The sequence below is a fragment of the Pygoscelis adeliae genome, unplaced genomic scaffold (genome assembly GCF_000699105.1).
Source record: "Pygoscelis adeliae isolate BGI_AS28 unplaced genomic scaffold, ASM69910v1 Scaffold34, whole genome shotgun sequence".
NCBI classification, from domain to species: domain Eukaryota; kingdom Metazoa; phylum Chordata; class Aves; order Sphenisciformes; family Spheniscidae; genus Pygoscelis; species Pygoscelis adeliae.
Genome location: NW_008824658.1, coordinates 6,293,413 through 6,310,929, shown reverse-complemented (window position 1 = coordinate 6,310,929; position 17,517 = coordinate 6,293,413). Strand labels below are relative to the sequence as shown.

The window sequence follows — 17,517 nt, the reverse complement described above, 5'->3', positions numbered from 1 at the left end:
GCTCTCCGTCAGCGGGTCTCTTTGGCATCGTGCCGTCTGTGCGGCGGCTGGCATTTTGTTTTATTGAGAAAAGCTGGTGAGAGGATATAATCTGTTTGTCATTTTTGAGAACACTTTTTTTCTTGTTGGGGAGCAGTAGAGTGCTTTGGATTTGAACACGATAGGTGGAAGCGAAGATTCAGGCACTAGTTTGAAAGGAGTTTTTTTGGTTTAGGGGTTTTCAGCTGAGCACTATAAATAAATCTTAATGTGTTTGCTGGATGGAGAAATGGTCATTCTTGGTTTTTGTTGGTTTTACCTGGAGTTCTTTAGGCAAGATGTAGGAATTGGTGGTTTTCTTTTTTTTTTTTTCCTTAATAAATTTGAACTTTGGTTTGGAATTGAGTCAATCACGAATGCAGTTCAATACAGTATTAACACTGTTGTTGTACTTGGTCATGTTTACTTGCTTAAAAATAGTACTGTGGTAATTCAAGCATCAAAAAGAGTAACGGCACCTCATTTGCTATTCTTACATAACATCCCAGGCTATATAATCTGCGCTGTGTGAAGGCACATACAGGTGTGGTTTCAAGGCCACAATGCTTTTATGAAGGTTTCTCTTCACCATTATTTTTCACATACAAACTTCCTGCTTGGTAGCAGGATATACATGTGATCTAGACAAATTATTTCATTGAAAATAATTGTTCTGGATGCTTTGATTTGCTTTGAAAATCCAAGGTTAAAAACCAGTACTAACGTTGAAGTACATAAACCTTGAGTAGTCTTCATGCACAGAAAAGAAAAAAACAAATTCAATTTCTCCCCTTTTTTTTCCCATCTTCCTTTTCATCTCCCCAGAGGGTACAAAGCCTCTCTTAGTTGATACACTTCAAAATATCTGATGTGTGCAGTTAGATAAAAACTTAAAAGATTTCCTCTGTTTCAGAATAAACTGCTGGATTTCTAGCGTGTTGGTAGCTGTTGGATCGCAGGTGGTGGTGATTTTAGACTCTCCACAGCATTAGCATGTCTGTGAGTTGAGCTTACTTTGGCATTTGTCTTGTAAGCGGAAAAGCTCTCGTTGCTGTGACAGGAAGAGAATATGCTTCTTGAAGTTTAATGTCCTCTGCCATCTCATTTCAAGAACTGTCACATGTGTTGGATTTTATCATTAGTAAGTCATCTGAATTAGTTATTGACGAAATGAGATGTTGTATCCTCATGCTCTGGGCAGTCATGCATAAGGCTTTATTAGGAATTAAATTCCAATCTGTGTATGACAGAATCTGTCTCTTTCTCTTTGGCGTTTGTGACAATGAGTAAGCACACAGAATAATTTTCAGGCTTCAGTGATAAGAGGAAGAGAATCCCAGGAACAGCCGATGCTGATGCTAGCTGTGCTGGAGGGGCGCGTGAGAAGGGACTCGGCATCTTTGGTCTAAGAAAGACCAAGTTATACGGCTTCTTGAATGATTTTGGAGATTGTCAGTTATTGATGCAAGGAGTCTGTGGTACACTCGCAGGTTTGTGATTAGTCGACAAATGATGTCCTCATTAGGATTCTTCGTCATGTTGATTTATTTCTTTATGTTACCAACTGCACGGAGTGCGTGCGTGTCTCTGCACATACAGTTTCTTGTTGCAAACCTGGTGGCTTCCTCAGATTTATGGATATATATATTTTGATCAGCATTGGATGGGAAACAGTATAAACTTCATAAATCGACAGCACATTCCTAAACCTGCTTTTATGTCAGTTAATTAGGAATATATAAAGAGAGTCCTGTTAACACTGCTAGGTGTTTTCCTGGATGAGTGAGTGCTAAGTAGAAAGGAGTAAACAACCACCTCTGACAGAAAATCTGCAAGCTGTTGGGTTTTCAGCAGTCTGAATTGAAATAAATCCTTGCTTTGTAGGCTGTAAGCTCCTAATTGGGAAGTGTCATACTCACAGTACTTGGTGTAGCAAAAAGTAATTTGTAACTCAACAGATGACTAAAAAATCAAAACACGATACCCAGCTGCCTGTTTAACAAGTAAATGAAGATTGGGTGCCTGTGTTTTTCCATATTCCATTATAATTTGGTAAAATAATGAATTTTTCTGAGGTATGGTTTGTTCCGTGCCCAGGTTTAACTCTTACCTATATGAGTCTGCTCATAGCCGACCGTTGGTTCCCAGTGGTCTTGAAAAACAGGCTTTATAATGTAACCCTTCTTGTCAGCCCATGTGAGAATGGGCAGGGTAAGGAGGAGGGGTTTTGAATGAAACTTTTATTTGACAAGAACTTCCAATAACGTTTTCTGCCAAAGCGGGAAAACTGTTTACAAACTTGCTGGCAGATTTCCTCTCTGGCATAATACTAAGGGATAAACGCAGTGTTGTATTTCACTCTCCAGCCTGTTGCTAAATGCTCTTTGACAGATGCTGAATGTAGCCTGATGGACCTTTTGTGAGCCCTGCTTGCTCAGGGAGGGCTTGCTGCTTTCCAGCCGCTCTGCAAGGACTTCAGTCAGGCTCCACTGGTATGATGTTAGAGAGCTCAACGTGACACTGTTTAAGTTTTTAAATGCCTAATCTCTCAGACGCAGGTAGCTTTCTGCTTTCTAAAGAAAACTTAGATCCTATAGGTATTGAAATTCAGTGTCGCTTTATCCCAGCTCAGAATTTTTCCTTTCACGATTAAATACGAGATTTCTTGTGTTTGCTTTTAAGGGGAATTATCTATGCAATCTTCATTAACTCCTTAAAATGTAAATCTCTGCGCATTAAATATACTATGATTAGTATTTTTGATTAAGGTTAATCTTTGTTTTTATAAAACATTATCCATTAGGTTGTGACATGAGCTTGCATCTACCTCTCACGTGGAGCTCCCTGCTTGTTATTGCTGGAACTCATTCTGTAGGAAATCCTGTGATTGGCCATGAAATAGATTTGTGTGTGGACACTTTAAGCAATATTTTAAATGATTGTTACCTTCTTTGAAGCTCTTCCTTTCTCTTATGCCTCTTACTTAAGTAAAAGAGCCCTACTACTTAGTTTCACCATGTATCTTCAAGATAGTTGACATTCAGATTATGGTGGGTATCTTCAATTTTATTTATTTATTTATTTGCACCCCTTGAATGAACTGATGTTAAAAGTGGATCATCTGCTTGGTTTCTTTGGTGAAGGAGTTACCATTTAGACTCCTTTACTACATTTTTGTGGTTCATAGAGCAATACCGTTTCACAAGAGCACTGGTCTCCTGCAGAATAAGTATTTAAAGTTGGGTTGGTTGGGTTTTTTTTTTCCTTCTTCCAGTAAAATACAGTGAACATATGCTGACAGTGTTCTTTCTTCTGACTCAAACTGAACAGGTTTATACCTTCAAAGTGCATAATGACATGAGTTTGTTCTCGCAATACATCGGCAAGAAAGTATGTTAGACTCGCTCTCGTTAGGTAGGTGAACAGGCTGAGGTCTGGCTTCCACTTGCAGGGGTGCGCAGCAGCCGTGTCAGGGTTCTGCACGCACTGGGTTTTTCCCTTCTACAGCATAGCTAGCTAGCAAGATCCTGAAGATAAATGCGTATTTGGCAAAACACTTCTCAAATGTTTCTTTTCAGGACGCACAATAGCACTGCTGCCCACGAAGTGATGGAGGAGCTGGCTCTGTCGTGGTGGGTCGCACGCAAGGCAAAGGCCACGGTGGCAACCCAGGCGCGTATGGCCGGCTGTCTGCTTGGGGCGGGTCTGAGCATCCCCATGATTACATGAGATCTCTTTATCCCTGGGCATTTCTGGCCTCTGTTGCCTTTTTCATTTTTGTCATGTAATAACTCTGCCTCTTGCATGTCATCCCCGGAGTGACATCCTGACTGGGGGGGGAGAAGTGAAGCTGGAGTTACATGGGGAAAGCTCTTGCTTAAACTTAATGGATTAGAAAGAAATGTGCCATTGGTATTAATTATGCCTGCTCTTGCTTCAAATCTTGTTTGTTAGTATGATTGCATCTCTTTCTGGAGATGCGCACTCTGTGCATATTACTGTCTGTAGTGTAGATAAGAATCCAGACAGGAACAGGGTCATGCAGCAGGGCATTATCACAACTGAGACAAATACTTAGTCATTTCTAGTTCTTAGTCTAGTTCTCAGCCCATTAAGTAATGCAACTGTATTTAATTTTTTTTTTTAATTACAGAAGAAAAAAGTAATTGTGGTGATCTTTGTTCAACAATGTCCCAAACTTTTGTGACCATACAGCAGGTGCTTGCAAAACTAGACTAAACAGATGTAGGAAAAAATGTTTAATAGTAGTTCTGGTGCTTTATAAAAGTTAAATTGCTGTTTTGATCTTGGATCAAGCAATTGGAAAATAAATGGTTCAAGTATTTATCTTCACAATTAAAAAATAAACCCTTAGATAGCAAGTTTTGCACTTACTTCTTGCAGTGATCAAAACCAAACGGGGTTTAACAATTTGACACAAATTTCTACATGACCATCAAACCTGTAAGCTCCAATCTTTTTTTGTTTGAATAAGATTTTTTACTGATTTATTACCTACATACATTTTTGGCAGTTCTCTGTGATTCTTTTGAAATGAAGAATATTTGTATTTCTAAAAGTAGTGCATGTATGTTGCAATGCATATTTCCATGGCGTTGTGACAACATTCTGAATTTTTTCAATTGTTAGTTCATTGTAGAACAGAATAAAGAAATCAGTACCAAACTTTTAGTAGTAATCCCCTTTCTCAGAGATGCAAATTTACTTTTTTTTTTTAACTCTTGTAAGAGGATGATGTTGTTTAAAAGATTTATTATAATACTAATTTTTATGGACAGTATCTTAATACTTGCATCATGTGAAAATTTTCCTGGAGCCTTGTAGAAGCATTTATCTTCAGAGAAGTCTGTCACTGAAGACTGCTTGAGTGGCAAGTTTCTTGTTCTTTGATCATTACTTAATGTAATCCTGTCAGAGGCTGGAGTTTAGTGTAGGGTATCTCGCAATTTAGGAAATTAAGTCACATTTCAATATACCAGATCAAACCCGTTAGGTTCTTTACCATCACTAATGCTTTTCCTTTTAAATGCTATACAACACTACGGGTCTTTTATAATCTATTTTTAACTACCAGGTAAATTTGCTGAAATGGCACCTTTTATTGATCTAAAAGAACTAAGACCAGCTTACAGCATGCCTCCAGCTGCCTTTTGTTAACCTTGGATGCAGCATCGGCTGGCATCTGTTTATTTGGAATATCGGTTAATTTTAATGAGGCTGTGGCTGATCTGTGAGTGGCTAAAATCACTTGTTCTTGAGCTGGAGGATGATTCTCTTTGCAGCTCATTGCTTTTTAATGTGTTTGTGTCCACGCTTCCTCTTTTTGACACTTTTAAAAAATGCTTGACAGAACTTTAGCTTTATTAACTAACGAATCAGAAGAAAATTCGGGTCTTGCTGAAATCTGTGAGTCTTGCTGTGTACTCAGTGGGTACCGAAATTAATGTCATTGATAGCTTTCTGGAGGTGTCGTGCGATGCAAAGAGATAATGCAAGTTCCTTCTTCCTGACACTGTTTTTACAACATAAGGGTTTTCTCTGTTCTAATCTCCGTCTTCAGTTTTGCGTGGCCTAGGTCGGATCCCAACTCGCAGGTCGTCTGTGCTCAAGAGCAGCAGCGCGTGCAGGAACCTCCGTCAGCCGGGCTACCTGGGCAGGACAGGACCTCTGTAAAAGCCCGCGTGCGCAGTCACTTGTTTGCAGCTCTGTTGAACCCCTGCCATTTTAAGTGGGTTTTTTTTCTTGCTTCTGTGATCAAAAAGAAGCTGCGTCTGCAGCGCGTTCGCTTCCTGAGCAGACGACTGCAGGTTTGTTGTGGCCTGCGCCTAACTGGGGCCGGTCGCGGGGCGCCGGCGCTCGGGCGGACGCGTAGGTGCAGCCGCGGCACCCGGTACTGAGAGGCGGAGGAGAGAGGGGAATGCACGTGGCTGGAGCCCCCGGCTTTCTGGAAACGAAAATTACCGTCAGACTGCCAGACTGGTCTTTGGGGGTGGGGGAAGAGGCTGTGAATGACGTAGCAGTTAAGCAGCTCTGTTAACTAATGATGTCAGAGGTGTTGGCTTCCCTGGCTAAACGCTGCTTCACCGGCGGAGCTGGGAACAACCTCCGGCAGGGTCCCGCTGGCGTCCAGCATGGGAACTCGTGCTCGGCACCCGGAGCTCGCCCTGGTCTGCCGAGACAGCTGCCCTGGGGCACTTCCCTTTGCTTTTGTAGGCAAGGGGAAAATGGCCAAACGCACATTCGCTCATATTGTATTTTACATACTGATTTTTGTCTGCTTGTTTTGTCAGCAGTGTTACTGTGAAGGACACCTTGAAAGTCTGTCGCTGGTTATGATGGTCATTAACAAAACACCAATCCTCAAAGTGTGCTGTGCGTTAAAAAAATCTTCCCAGGAATGTCTGTAGACCACTGGTGCTTCCCAAACCAATTAATGAGCGTCTGCAGTTTCCAAAGAGTAGCGACTTGGATAGGCTGCACACAAAATAAGAAAATACTTACTGAAAATACCGCCCTTCGATAAAAATCTGTGTCTTTCAGATTAAAACTTTATTTTTTAAAAATAACAACATACGCAACATGTAAACCCCAATTTATCCATAATGAAAGTGGTTGTAGTTATTCAAAGCTTATGTTCAGGAGTTTCCCTGAAGATTTTACAGACTTGACAGCAGATTACATATAAACTGTGAATTGCAGAAATCACCTCAACTCAGAGGTGACGTGCAGCTGTTTAACAGCATTTAAGAGTGATGCACAAATGAAACTACATCAAACTGAAACTAGGGAGGATTTATTTTAAGCGAGCACCTGTATTTACTCAAATCTGGCTGCTGGCAGTAGCGTACAGCCCTTCTCGTTGCCTGTGGGAGAGCCTGCGGTGGTGGGCAATGGCACCATGTTGGGGTGCGGCATCGATCTCCTGCAGGACGGACAGACATCTTCCTGCTCTGCCAGCTTTGGTCCTGGAACAAGATACCAAGCTGCTGTTAGGGGGAGCTACGCTGTGAGGTTGCTACAGGGCTGACTTACAACATCTTTCTTCAGGGCTTTCACCTTTTATACAGCTGAAGCAGCAGCTCATTTCTGTCACGTGGACACATACATATTCTCCCAACTGCTTTAAAGAAGTTTTCTCTCCTCCTCTCCCCCCCCCCCCCCTTACATCATAATTTTCTGCTCTTCTATTCTTCTCTTGCCTCAAAGACTTTTTTTAAACCTTTCTCCATCTCGAGTAAGACGAGCGCTTAATTGTACAGCTGCTCCCTCCCTAGGTGTTGGTGAAAGCTGGGGTGATGATCGGCCCCATGACCCCAGTATCATCCCTGCAGCAGGTTTGTGTGTTTACCCTCCCCTTGCTCAGCTGAGCAGCAGACAGCAGAACTGCGCTTGTCTGTGTGATAATTCAAGAAGAACTTGTGGATATTTTTACACTTACTTCGTACTTGCAGTCCAGACACATCAGTGTTTTTACAACTGAGCACTTTCACCAGGAAGCCTGGAACCATTTGGAAACAGATCCTGAGCACAGTCTGTCCTTTGCAGGGAAACCTCCCCGCTCCGTTAACTAGGATTGAACTGGAGAGTTGCTCAGACCTTGACCTAAGCTGGTGCCGGCACTGCTGTGAGAGGGATGTACTGTTGTGCCTGTTGTTGTTCCATGGCAGCTTGTGGCAGAAGAACCTCTCAAAAACTCTAGGTATTTTGCAAATTAACATGCACAAGAAGTAAAAATTTGGGTCATTATTAATGTGCTCTCCACACAATAATCAGTTACCTGTTTCTTCCTCCTCCTTTCACCGTGCAGACAAATTTACACCATGGTAGAAGTTAACTCAGTTCTTTGGAAAATGCTGGAGAAAATATTTTACGTAGTGTGTTCAGAGAGTTAATCTCTGTTCTGATGGACCCTAAGGGGTTGGGTGGCAGTTCTGAAGTCATTAATTCTTTATAAGCAGCCTCTTACGCAAACCAGATTGAGAATGATGTGTAAGGGTTGTGCCCACTGCTCATAACTGTATCATGTCACTTAGGTCGTTAATGGTAAAAAGCAGTGCTCTGCACCTGAGAGGCATTTCAGTCTTTTTGGGGTCTTAAACACCTTTTGTGTATGAGTTGCCGTTCTTTGTCAGACCCTTCTTTTTAACATTATTGTTTCAGTCTTTTGAAATGACATATTGAGTGGTTTCTTGTAGAAAACCGACAGGGTAGTCGCCAGCAAGCTGGTCGCCTGCATGCGGGGAGATGGTAGCGTGCGTGGATCTGCTTTTTATTTCCTGTCTTCCATCTGGGCTGTTTCTGTTCAATATGCTGTACTGAAGCGTAGCAGCCTGGCTGTATTTTCATTTGTAGCCAACTCAACCTTTCACTTAGGTTTAGGCTTATCATGCCTTAGAGAGAAGTAGTCGTGTGAAGGGTCATTTTGTATTTTAGCCTGAAGAGTTGTTAAGTTTGAGTCGTTGGGTTGAATGTCACATAACACTGAAGGACTTCTTTAAAGGACTGTGGTGATGTTGTCTTTAACTTTGTATTCAAGTTAAAATGGCTTTCTAATTTAGAATATGGAAATTTGCATCAACTCAGTCATGTTCTTCGGAAGCCTTCTGGACCAAGTTAGGGACTGAGAATATCCTGCGCAATTTTCAGTTAACATCACCATCAGAAAATGTCAGTGCATAATGCAAGCATTTGGATGCCCTGTTTTCCTTGAAAAACTTGGCATGAAAACCACTATCTGTACGAGAGAATAGCTAGAAGAATATCTTTGGTTTTGGCATAGAACTGATTGCTATCTAATGACATTTAACAGCAGTTGTAATTTTACATTTGAGATGTGGAAACTTTCTTAATGGGGATATATTTGACAGATGAAATACTTGAAATAGTTGATTAAATGAAGTCTCTGGCTAAATGGGACCATCAGTGTAGCTTAATTCCTTGTTGATACTTACTTTGTTCTTGCAAGTCAGAGTTGCTTTCTGTCGCTGAGTATTAAAGTTTTTTGTTCTTATATGATTAAGTTTTAGTTTGAGGTAACGTAGCCACAATAAACTAGATGCCTGAATTGTCTTTATGATTTTGATTGTGTTTCCTTTAAAGTTTGGTTAACAGTTGTGGTTTGTAAGCTTGGAGTGTAGGTAGGGCATCTGGCCCATCCGTTGCTTTATCTGTTAAGATCAGTTTCTCAGATCGGGTGAGAATAACTGGGCTTTTGCTGCTGTTTTGCTCTCAGTGCAGGGAGGGACCCTGAACGATGCTGGGGAAAAATTTCCAAGAGCGTACTCGGCTTTCCATTTTTAAAGGCAATAAGGGCTGGATCATACCAGAAAATGAGAAAGTTTGGAAGTCGCTACGCTGCAATGCTTCATCTGATGAGGGAAGCCCCGCAGAGCTGCTCTAGGGTCTGCGCTGCCCTTCCCCAACACAGCAGACTTTGAGATCCGTTGCATCGTGCTGTGGTCAGTCTCCTAGTAAACCCCTCGGGAGCACTTTTGCCAGTGCCTTACCCACCCCTTTCTCCCCTGTTCACGCTGTGACTGAGCTCAGGCTATGCTATCTACACCTGGCTGGTCCCAGCCTGGGTCCAGGGACAGCTGAGATTCCTGCGTGTGCAGTTACGCCTGAGCCCAGGCAAGTCTGTCATGTAGACTCTGCACTTAGAGCGGCGTGGTGCCTCCAGACACGGGTCTGTTCTGGGAAAAAAAGTGTTCAGGAGATGTTATGCCCGAGATGATGCTCGTGTCACACACACACTTCAAGCTGGGTGCCCTGGTACCTTTCATGGTACATGAAAGTTGACTATTCAAAATCACCCTTGCTTAGAGAGAAATTTTGAAGTTTGGTAGAAGGAGTCAGATCCCTTCCTGCTTTCAGGCTTCCAGTTTGGTGTTAATCCTCAAGAAAAATGACAGAAGAAATATTGGAAGTGGCATTTCAATGATTTTTAACCTCATCTGTGGAGTTAATGTATTATTCTCAAGGTCATTTAGTCAGAGGCCTTTTTCTTGGGAGAGGTGTGCTGGTACCCTATGTTCTAAACAGTTTTTATCTGCTCGTTTTAACTTGATATAAAGTTTTTAAAAATGAGGGAAGAAAAAGTGGTATTTTGTATTGGCGTTCATACCAACTTTTTGGGGATGAAAATGAATACATACGTTGGTGGGCTTTGCAATTTCCAAACGTGAAACTCCATCTGGCTTCCCAGGTAGGTGGCACCTGGGGAAATTAGGGCCAGGTCCGTGTTAGGTTTGGGCTGTGATTTCAGTTTTGAGGCTAGATCAAGGTAACGTTTTAGTGAGCAAAATTCTAAATGTGTTTGGGAAATTTTGCTGTGGTATGTTAGAGGTTTCGTCCTTTCAGTATCTCTGGGTGGATTCAGTCCCACAAACTGACCCTTCTGGGGTTGGTATCCACTCCTTCTCATCACCAGGGATTTTTGGGTTGCGTACCTTCCCAAACTTCCCCACCCCTTGCTGAAATGAGATGTCAGGAAGGAAGGGAGGAGCGTGATATGAATCATCTCGGCTCAAACCGTAGAAATGAACTTTTTGTTTGAGCCCGTGGCAGAGGGGCTTCCCCCTTCCCCCCATGCTGGCGTTGTCCCTGTTTGCGATGCTGATCATGCTGCTGCCCGACTCTGCAGAGAGTGTGTGCACCAACAGCTAGAGATCTGCAGGAGAGAGCTGTAATTTATGGACGTATTTAAGAAAGTATTATAAACCATATAAATCTGCATCGCTGCAAATAGGAGATGACCTTTCTGTGCTTAACACAACAGCTGAAAAAAAGATGGTTGGGGTAGTGCGAAAGCGATGGAGAAATTGAATCCATGGTGCCTTTTTATTGTTCCTTCTGTATTGCTGGTGCTATATTTAGAAGCTTACATCACTTCAGGGATGATGACAGTCTCTGCCCTCCCTCTCCCGCTCCCTCCCGCTCTCCCTCGCTCCTTCTCTTAGGATGGATCGTGTTTTCATACTACTTATGAGTCCTACAGATCTTTCGGTAGGATTTTTCTACAGCCTGTTAGTAAGTGCTACTGTGGAAAGCGATGTATGTAAGGATGCGGTTGCACCACGTAATGTCACCCTGAAGGGGAATGGGAGCTCGCGGTGCTGCTTTCCCTGCCTCCGCTTCCTAAAAGGGTCAGGAACAGGCTGGAGAGTTGTATTATTATTTTTTTTCTTTTTTCCTTTAAACAGGAATTCCTGAGAAGCCCTAATGAGGGTCTAACCTTGCCACGAAAGTACAATGATTCATTTAAGGTGCCTAAGTTAAATGGTGGGGAGAAATCGGAGAAGCATGCCAGTGACACTGAATCGAGCAAGCTGTGCCAGCGTAGCAGGGGCTGCATCCAGCTCACGCTGCAGCTGGCTCTGCGTACTGCACCCCACGCTCCCTATCGCCTGCCTTTCCAGAAAGATTTAAAGTACTCAAATATATTGAAATAACCTCTTGATGCAGGTGCCCTTAATGCTAAAATATTTCTGCATTACGCTGCTGTGTTTGGCAATTCCCACTTGCAAAATTGTATTAAGATGAAGTATTTTAGCCTGAAACATCTTTGCCCGGGTGTGTGAAATGACAGATTGCTTTCCAAGCCGCTGATCTCCTTCCCCAGCCCCCACCATGGGCTTGGAGTCAGGATGCTACCCGAGGTACTGTACTCAAAAGGGGGGGGGAGCAAATTAAGGTACCTGCTCATAGCTGAGCACTGCTGCAGGGGGACGTGGCAGGGGACAGCGTGCCAGCAGTCGCCTGGCTCTGAGGACAAAAGGACAGAAGTCCGCAAGCCCAGGCCTCAGACCCAGGCCCCTCGGCTCGCTGGCACGCCGGCGGCTTCCGTCTTTTCAGCCAGTGCCACGATGGCTTTGAGATCAGCACTCGTCCTCCCCGCCAGCGCTGCACAATGGGCTTTTCTTTCTCTGATTGATCAGGAAAAAGTAGTGCTGCTTGACGGGTGCCTTCTGCTGTCAGCTGCGAGTGCTCTCTGCTTTTGCAGAACTTCAATTTGTGGTGTCCTTAAATGAGAGAAGACTCTTAATCCTGCTTAACTGAACGTGCATTTAAATTATGAAAGGCCTTACTATCCTTTTAAAAAGATCCCATTTTTCAGTGACTTCGTCTTGTTAGACAATTAGAACATGCAGATTTATTTAACAGTCAGGAGGATTCAGATAGTATTATGGGGAAGATAAAGGGAACATGATGCATAGAAACGTATAGAGTGATATTTCAAGCATGGAAAGAAATCAGTGTTAAACAAAGACCACCTTTAATTCAGAGATTGTAGACCGAAGGGGTTTTTTCCTTCAGCCAGAGTCCAAGTTTTCAGAGAATCTTAAGATGAGACTGACGATTTACTGTTTGTGATTCTGCCCGTTGCTGCAGTTCTTCACAGGTATTTTGATCGTGATCACTGTGGAGCAGCCTTTGTATAATATTCCCCCCCCCCCATCTCAGAGTTGCTTTAGTTTTGAGATTTGTCATTAAACAGCCAATTTAGGAAGACTTACAGCATTGTGCTGCAGGGAGCTGGGGCTGCAGAAATGCATGCATTAAAAAAAAACCCAAAAAAAACAAAACCAAAACAACAAAACCACAACACAAACAAAACAGAAATGGGGGGGGGGTTTTGCCCCAAAAGCTGGGGTGTGGAACTAGGTCAGGTTTTCCCCCTGCTCAGGGCTGCGTGGGCAGGCAGGGCTGCGCAGAGCTGGCTGCAGCCCCCCGGGACCACCGCCGCCGCGCTCATTGGCGGGACGGGCAGAGGGATGATGTCATCTTCACTTAAAGGCAAAACTAGAAGGAAATAGAATTTTGTTCCCATTATTGAGCTCGTGTTTACAGTAGTTGTAAAATATGGCATCCGCGCCAAAATCTTTAGTGGATTGGATTTCATGCACAATGCAGCGGGTTTAAAATGCGGTTGGGAGATGAATATCTGCCCGTTTAGCCGAGGGATGGAGTTTGTGCGCTATCGGTGTGCGTGCAGGCAGGGAGAGGTTTCCTTTAGCTGGGTGGGTTTTCTTTTCTCCTTGATATAAATTGTGATGGTGATAATTATAATACAGGTAGCACCGCATAGAAGTATTTGGATGTTCATTGCTGCTGAAGATTTATCAGCGTGGCATTATATTTGATGTTTAAGATGCTTCTGAATACAATTTTGTGCATTATTAGAAAAGATGCAATACAGTTATATGTAAGGTGAAGCTGACGTATCTAGCCTATTGTTCAGTATTGAAGGAACAGTAAAAGAAACAGCTATTTCTATAGCTGGTGTAATGCATTTTAAAAATCTGAAGTAATTATCTAAAATTCTTTCAGCTTTTAAAAATCAAATAGACTTTGGACTTGAAAATTTTGCAAGTGCAGGAATGAAGTTCAGTTATTCCTCTATGTTTAAATACAAATTAAACCCAGTAATATTTATGAAGCCTGGTTGCATCTATTATTATTTTCATTGTCTGATAGAGGTTAAGTAAATTCAGATATCAGTGCCAATTTTCTTTCTTTTAAGACAGTTTTGGAAGGTGCTAGGGGAAGGTTTTTTTCTCAGTTAAGGCACAAGTCCCATCATAGCTTGGATTATATGCCGGGAAGAATTCAACTCCTGGATGACTGCTGAAAGGAGCTGTTGGTTTGAGGTGGGGTGGGGTGTCCCGTTGGTGTAACTTGGCTTCCAAAACGTAAGAATCTTCTTCCACGTGCCCCTTGGCAGAGTAGATGAAAAAGAGCTTTCTGTGGATTGCCTCAAACTGCCCGATTCAGTATTCAAGAATAAGCAAGCAAACAAAAGGGATTTTTGGCCCTCACTGCCACCAGGCCACACTTGGAAGCTCCTCTTCTGTACGGGAGGTATGGCCATCAAGGGCTAGTTTGGTTTTGGAGAATTACCCTCGAGTCTGATGCAAACTGGGAATAATGAGATATATGGCGATGAAAATTCTTTCCGAAGAGAGGAAAACGGAAACAGTGAGTGCCCCTTCTTGCAGATGAAGTAAATGATCCAGAGTACTAAATAATGGCTTTAACAGAGCCAGCACCCTCTGTCCCCCTCCCTTTCTCTTCTGTGCTTTCCTCCCTTCTTGCACGGTAGCAGAAGTCATTTGCCTTCTAGGAATTGCAAGCATCGCGGCGGTCCTAGCTCAAAGGTGTGGGATCTCGTAGGTGCTTCCTCAGAGCAGCTCTCCAGCAGGCTGGGCTGCCATCCAAGATACTAAGCGGCTTGCAAATATTTCAGTTTTTAGTTGCAAAAAGAAATTATAAAACTAAATTGACTACTGCAGAATTAAGGCAATTTTGGTTATAAACAGAATTGGTCTTGACTTGGGGGGGGGGAAACACCCACCAAAACTTTTAACATGGTTTCAAAACCATTAAAATTATGAGAATTATAAGCATCACCTTTCAATAAGAAATTTACTTCTCATTCTAGACAGAAATCTCCTAGTGAGTGTATAGGATGAGGGAAAAATGTTGAGGCTCTTGTGTGACATACATACATAAAAGCAGAAATTATTTTATTGTGAACTGATTATGGGTGTATCTGTGCGTGCATGCGTGTGAACATCTGCAGATAGCTATTTTACTTATTTCTAAATTTGGATGCAAAGATGAGAAATAATCCACCTAAATGCTGTTGAAAGTGTTAAAAGATACATGAGATTCATTTAAAAAAAAATGATTTAGGAAAAGAAAAATATTCAGTTACAGTATATGCATTAATAGATCATAAAATGATATAAAATATAATGTGGAGCAGGGGTGTTTTGCTGAGCAGTTGTTGTACCGATATGTGTGTTTATATTAGGTCAATAAAGATGCTCTGTTGGCTGCATCTGCAGATACAGTAGCCAATTGATCTAATGCAGTTTCTAAAGGCTTTCTATACAGGTGATGTCATCCTTTTAGCTCGGTTCCCCTCCCACTCTCTTTCCTCCTTATTAGATATTTCATCTTGCTGCGGAGCATCCAATCGATGGGAGCTTCTCCTGAGGGAGCTGCTGAGAAGCAAGCGAAGATAGTAGGAATTAGGACTCCAGCAGTCAGTCTTGCTGTAGCCATGGACGTACTGTTTTGTTGTGCGTTACAGAAATGTTTTAATTGGAAAAGCTAGGCGTGGATTAACCGTGGTATCCGACGGATGCATTAGAATACTAAGCAACACTGCAGAGTTGTAAACTGCATTAAAAAAAGGAGGAGGGGGGGCAAAAGAGGAAAGGGTTTGTATTGCAGAGGCTTTTAATACATTCCACAGTGCAAACCTGTTAGAGCATATATCCTGGAGCTACAATCCGGACACTAAATTGATTTTTGCAGTTATGATGGACAAGAGTATAAAGAAGAAACTTTAATATCCAGGGTGTGGGATTCCTGAATCGCCTAAGATGCTGAAGAACCTTTGCAAAATTTCATCTACAATATGAATGTGAAGTTTCCGAAAAGTGGACCCGAAGATAAGCCACTCGTAAATGCATTTTAGTGAAGAGAAAAAAGGAATTTGAAGAATTCATATCTCACCTTTTAATGTATTGTTGCTTTAACCTGCAGTTCTAATCCATTTCAGAATTAACTCAATTTTAGCAGCACTTTTTGGGTACATGCCTCTTGCCTGGGGGAAACGTATGGATACTTGTATTTGAAAAGTGAGGAAACATTTTGATTTGAATTTACGTGCTTGTTAAAACTGGAACGTTTTTATAGGAATTGCTGCTGCTGCTAACTCACTGCAATACTGAAAACTACTCAGATATAGTGGAAGCTGTAATCGAATTCAGTGTGAAATTCAAGCCTGAGAAGTTGCATACATGTACATTTGCTGCTTTGGTTTATGATTTTTAAAGAGAATCCAGAAGGGATTTTATTCCATATTTTAGTTCTGTGGCTTTTTTTTGAGAAAGGAAACTTTTTTCCTCAGCCCAAGAAATGGCTTTTCTTGTTCGATGTTATGCCAACTGCCTGCAACCGTGGGCCTCCAAAGTAAGTAAGATTTTGTCTGTGCTGCGTTTCTCTGACATGTATTGACAGCCGTGGTGCTATTTGAACGTTCACTTCTCAAACCCTGAGTGCTGCTGGGATGAGATACTGAACTCCTGGCTGTGCATGGACTGTTCTTGTGGAAGCATTTCTAAACGGGAAGCGGGGGGACCTTGAAATCTTAGAATTTGTTTTATAGATGAATAGCTTACAAATTAACAGGAGGTATAAAAAATGCCATTTGCTTATGAAACGTGTATAGCTTGCTTTTTAGCCTATTAATATATGAAGCAAGTATTATTGAAGTGTAACATTTTTATGACTGCTTGCATATATTGCTAACTTGAAAATACTGGTATACAAACCCACTGATGTTCTAATTTTCAAGCCGTATGAAGCTGTACTGCCTGTTTCCTTTGTGCAGCATTGTGGAATTGGTTAATTATTTAGCCGAACTATGTAATTACAATTAGCTTTAAAGGACACAAATTATTTTGTGTGTCTGAAGATGCAGTATTTTTGTGAAACTGGGGAGGGAAGGGTGTTTCTTTTAAAGGAGGTAATGAAATCTAGAACATTCGAGCAAACCCACCTATTGAGATAAAAGCCTTTAAAGAAATTAAAAAAATATACTATTTGTCAGACTCTTACTATTTGGTATGCTTGTGCAGAAAATTAGCCGAGTTGCTGGTATTTTATTAATGCTACTGCCAAGAAGCAGTTACCCAAGACACGGGAATTGCCTTATAGACCTGAGGCCAGGCATATATTCATTATTTATTACAATTTTGTATTAATACTGCAGCTCACACAGGCTAGAATAAAGATTGTGCAACTTTCTTGCATGTGAAAGCTGTCAGGGTTTGAAGGCAGTGGGCAAAATCCTTGTGCTCTTGACATCATGAGATACGGCATTGACTTTGGAGCAAGAAATGTGCTCTTGACTTCGGTCCCAAAAAGTTTAGAGTCTCAGTGACATGACGGTGTGGAGAGAGGCACAAGGGAGAAACACAGCTGGGTGTGTGGAATCCCTGTGCAGGATGGTTTTCCTTGTTTGGTTTTTATGTCTGATAAAATGTAAATGGAAGCTCACTGTGTATGGGGGCGAAAATGCTGGGCTTCAGGGTTTCCGTATGCAGTTGCCAAAATCAATGTGTAAATACGTGGGCGTACGTGTGGCTGAATTTTGGCTGTTTCACGTGTGCTGAGTCCACCCCGTCATTGCCTTGAAGGGTAGATGGGCTCCGTGTGCTCAACCAGGTAATTGCGGCTCCTCACCTTAGAGTTCCTGCTGGGAAATACTGGCCTGTTTGTGTCATCATCCACGTCTCAAGTATACGTGTCGACTCTTTCGCTTTCTTCCCTTCCTACTCTCTAGACATTAAATATGAAAGGATGAGTTTACTTAAGCTCGGCTTACCTGTACCACCCTTATTAAGGAGGTCTGAACGTGTAATATTGCTTAAAAAATGGGAATGCTTAGTCATGTTGGTACTT

General features: G+C 42.1%; 1 protein-coding gene across 1 annotated transcript in view; it reads left to right on the top strand.

Moving 5' to 3' along the window:
* Positions 1-17,517, top strand: part of RAPGEF6 (Rap guanine nucleotide exchange factor (GEF) 6) — a 137,430-nt gene that overhangs the window by 48,457 nt on the left and 71,456 nt on the right. The window lies entirely within an intron of this gene.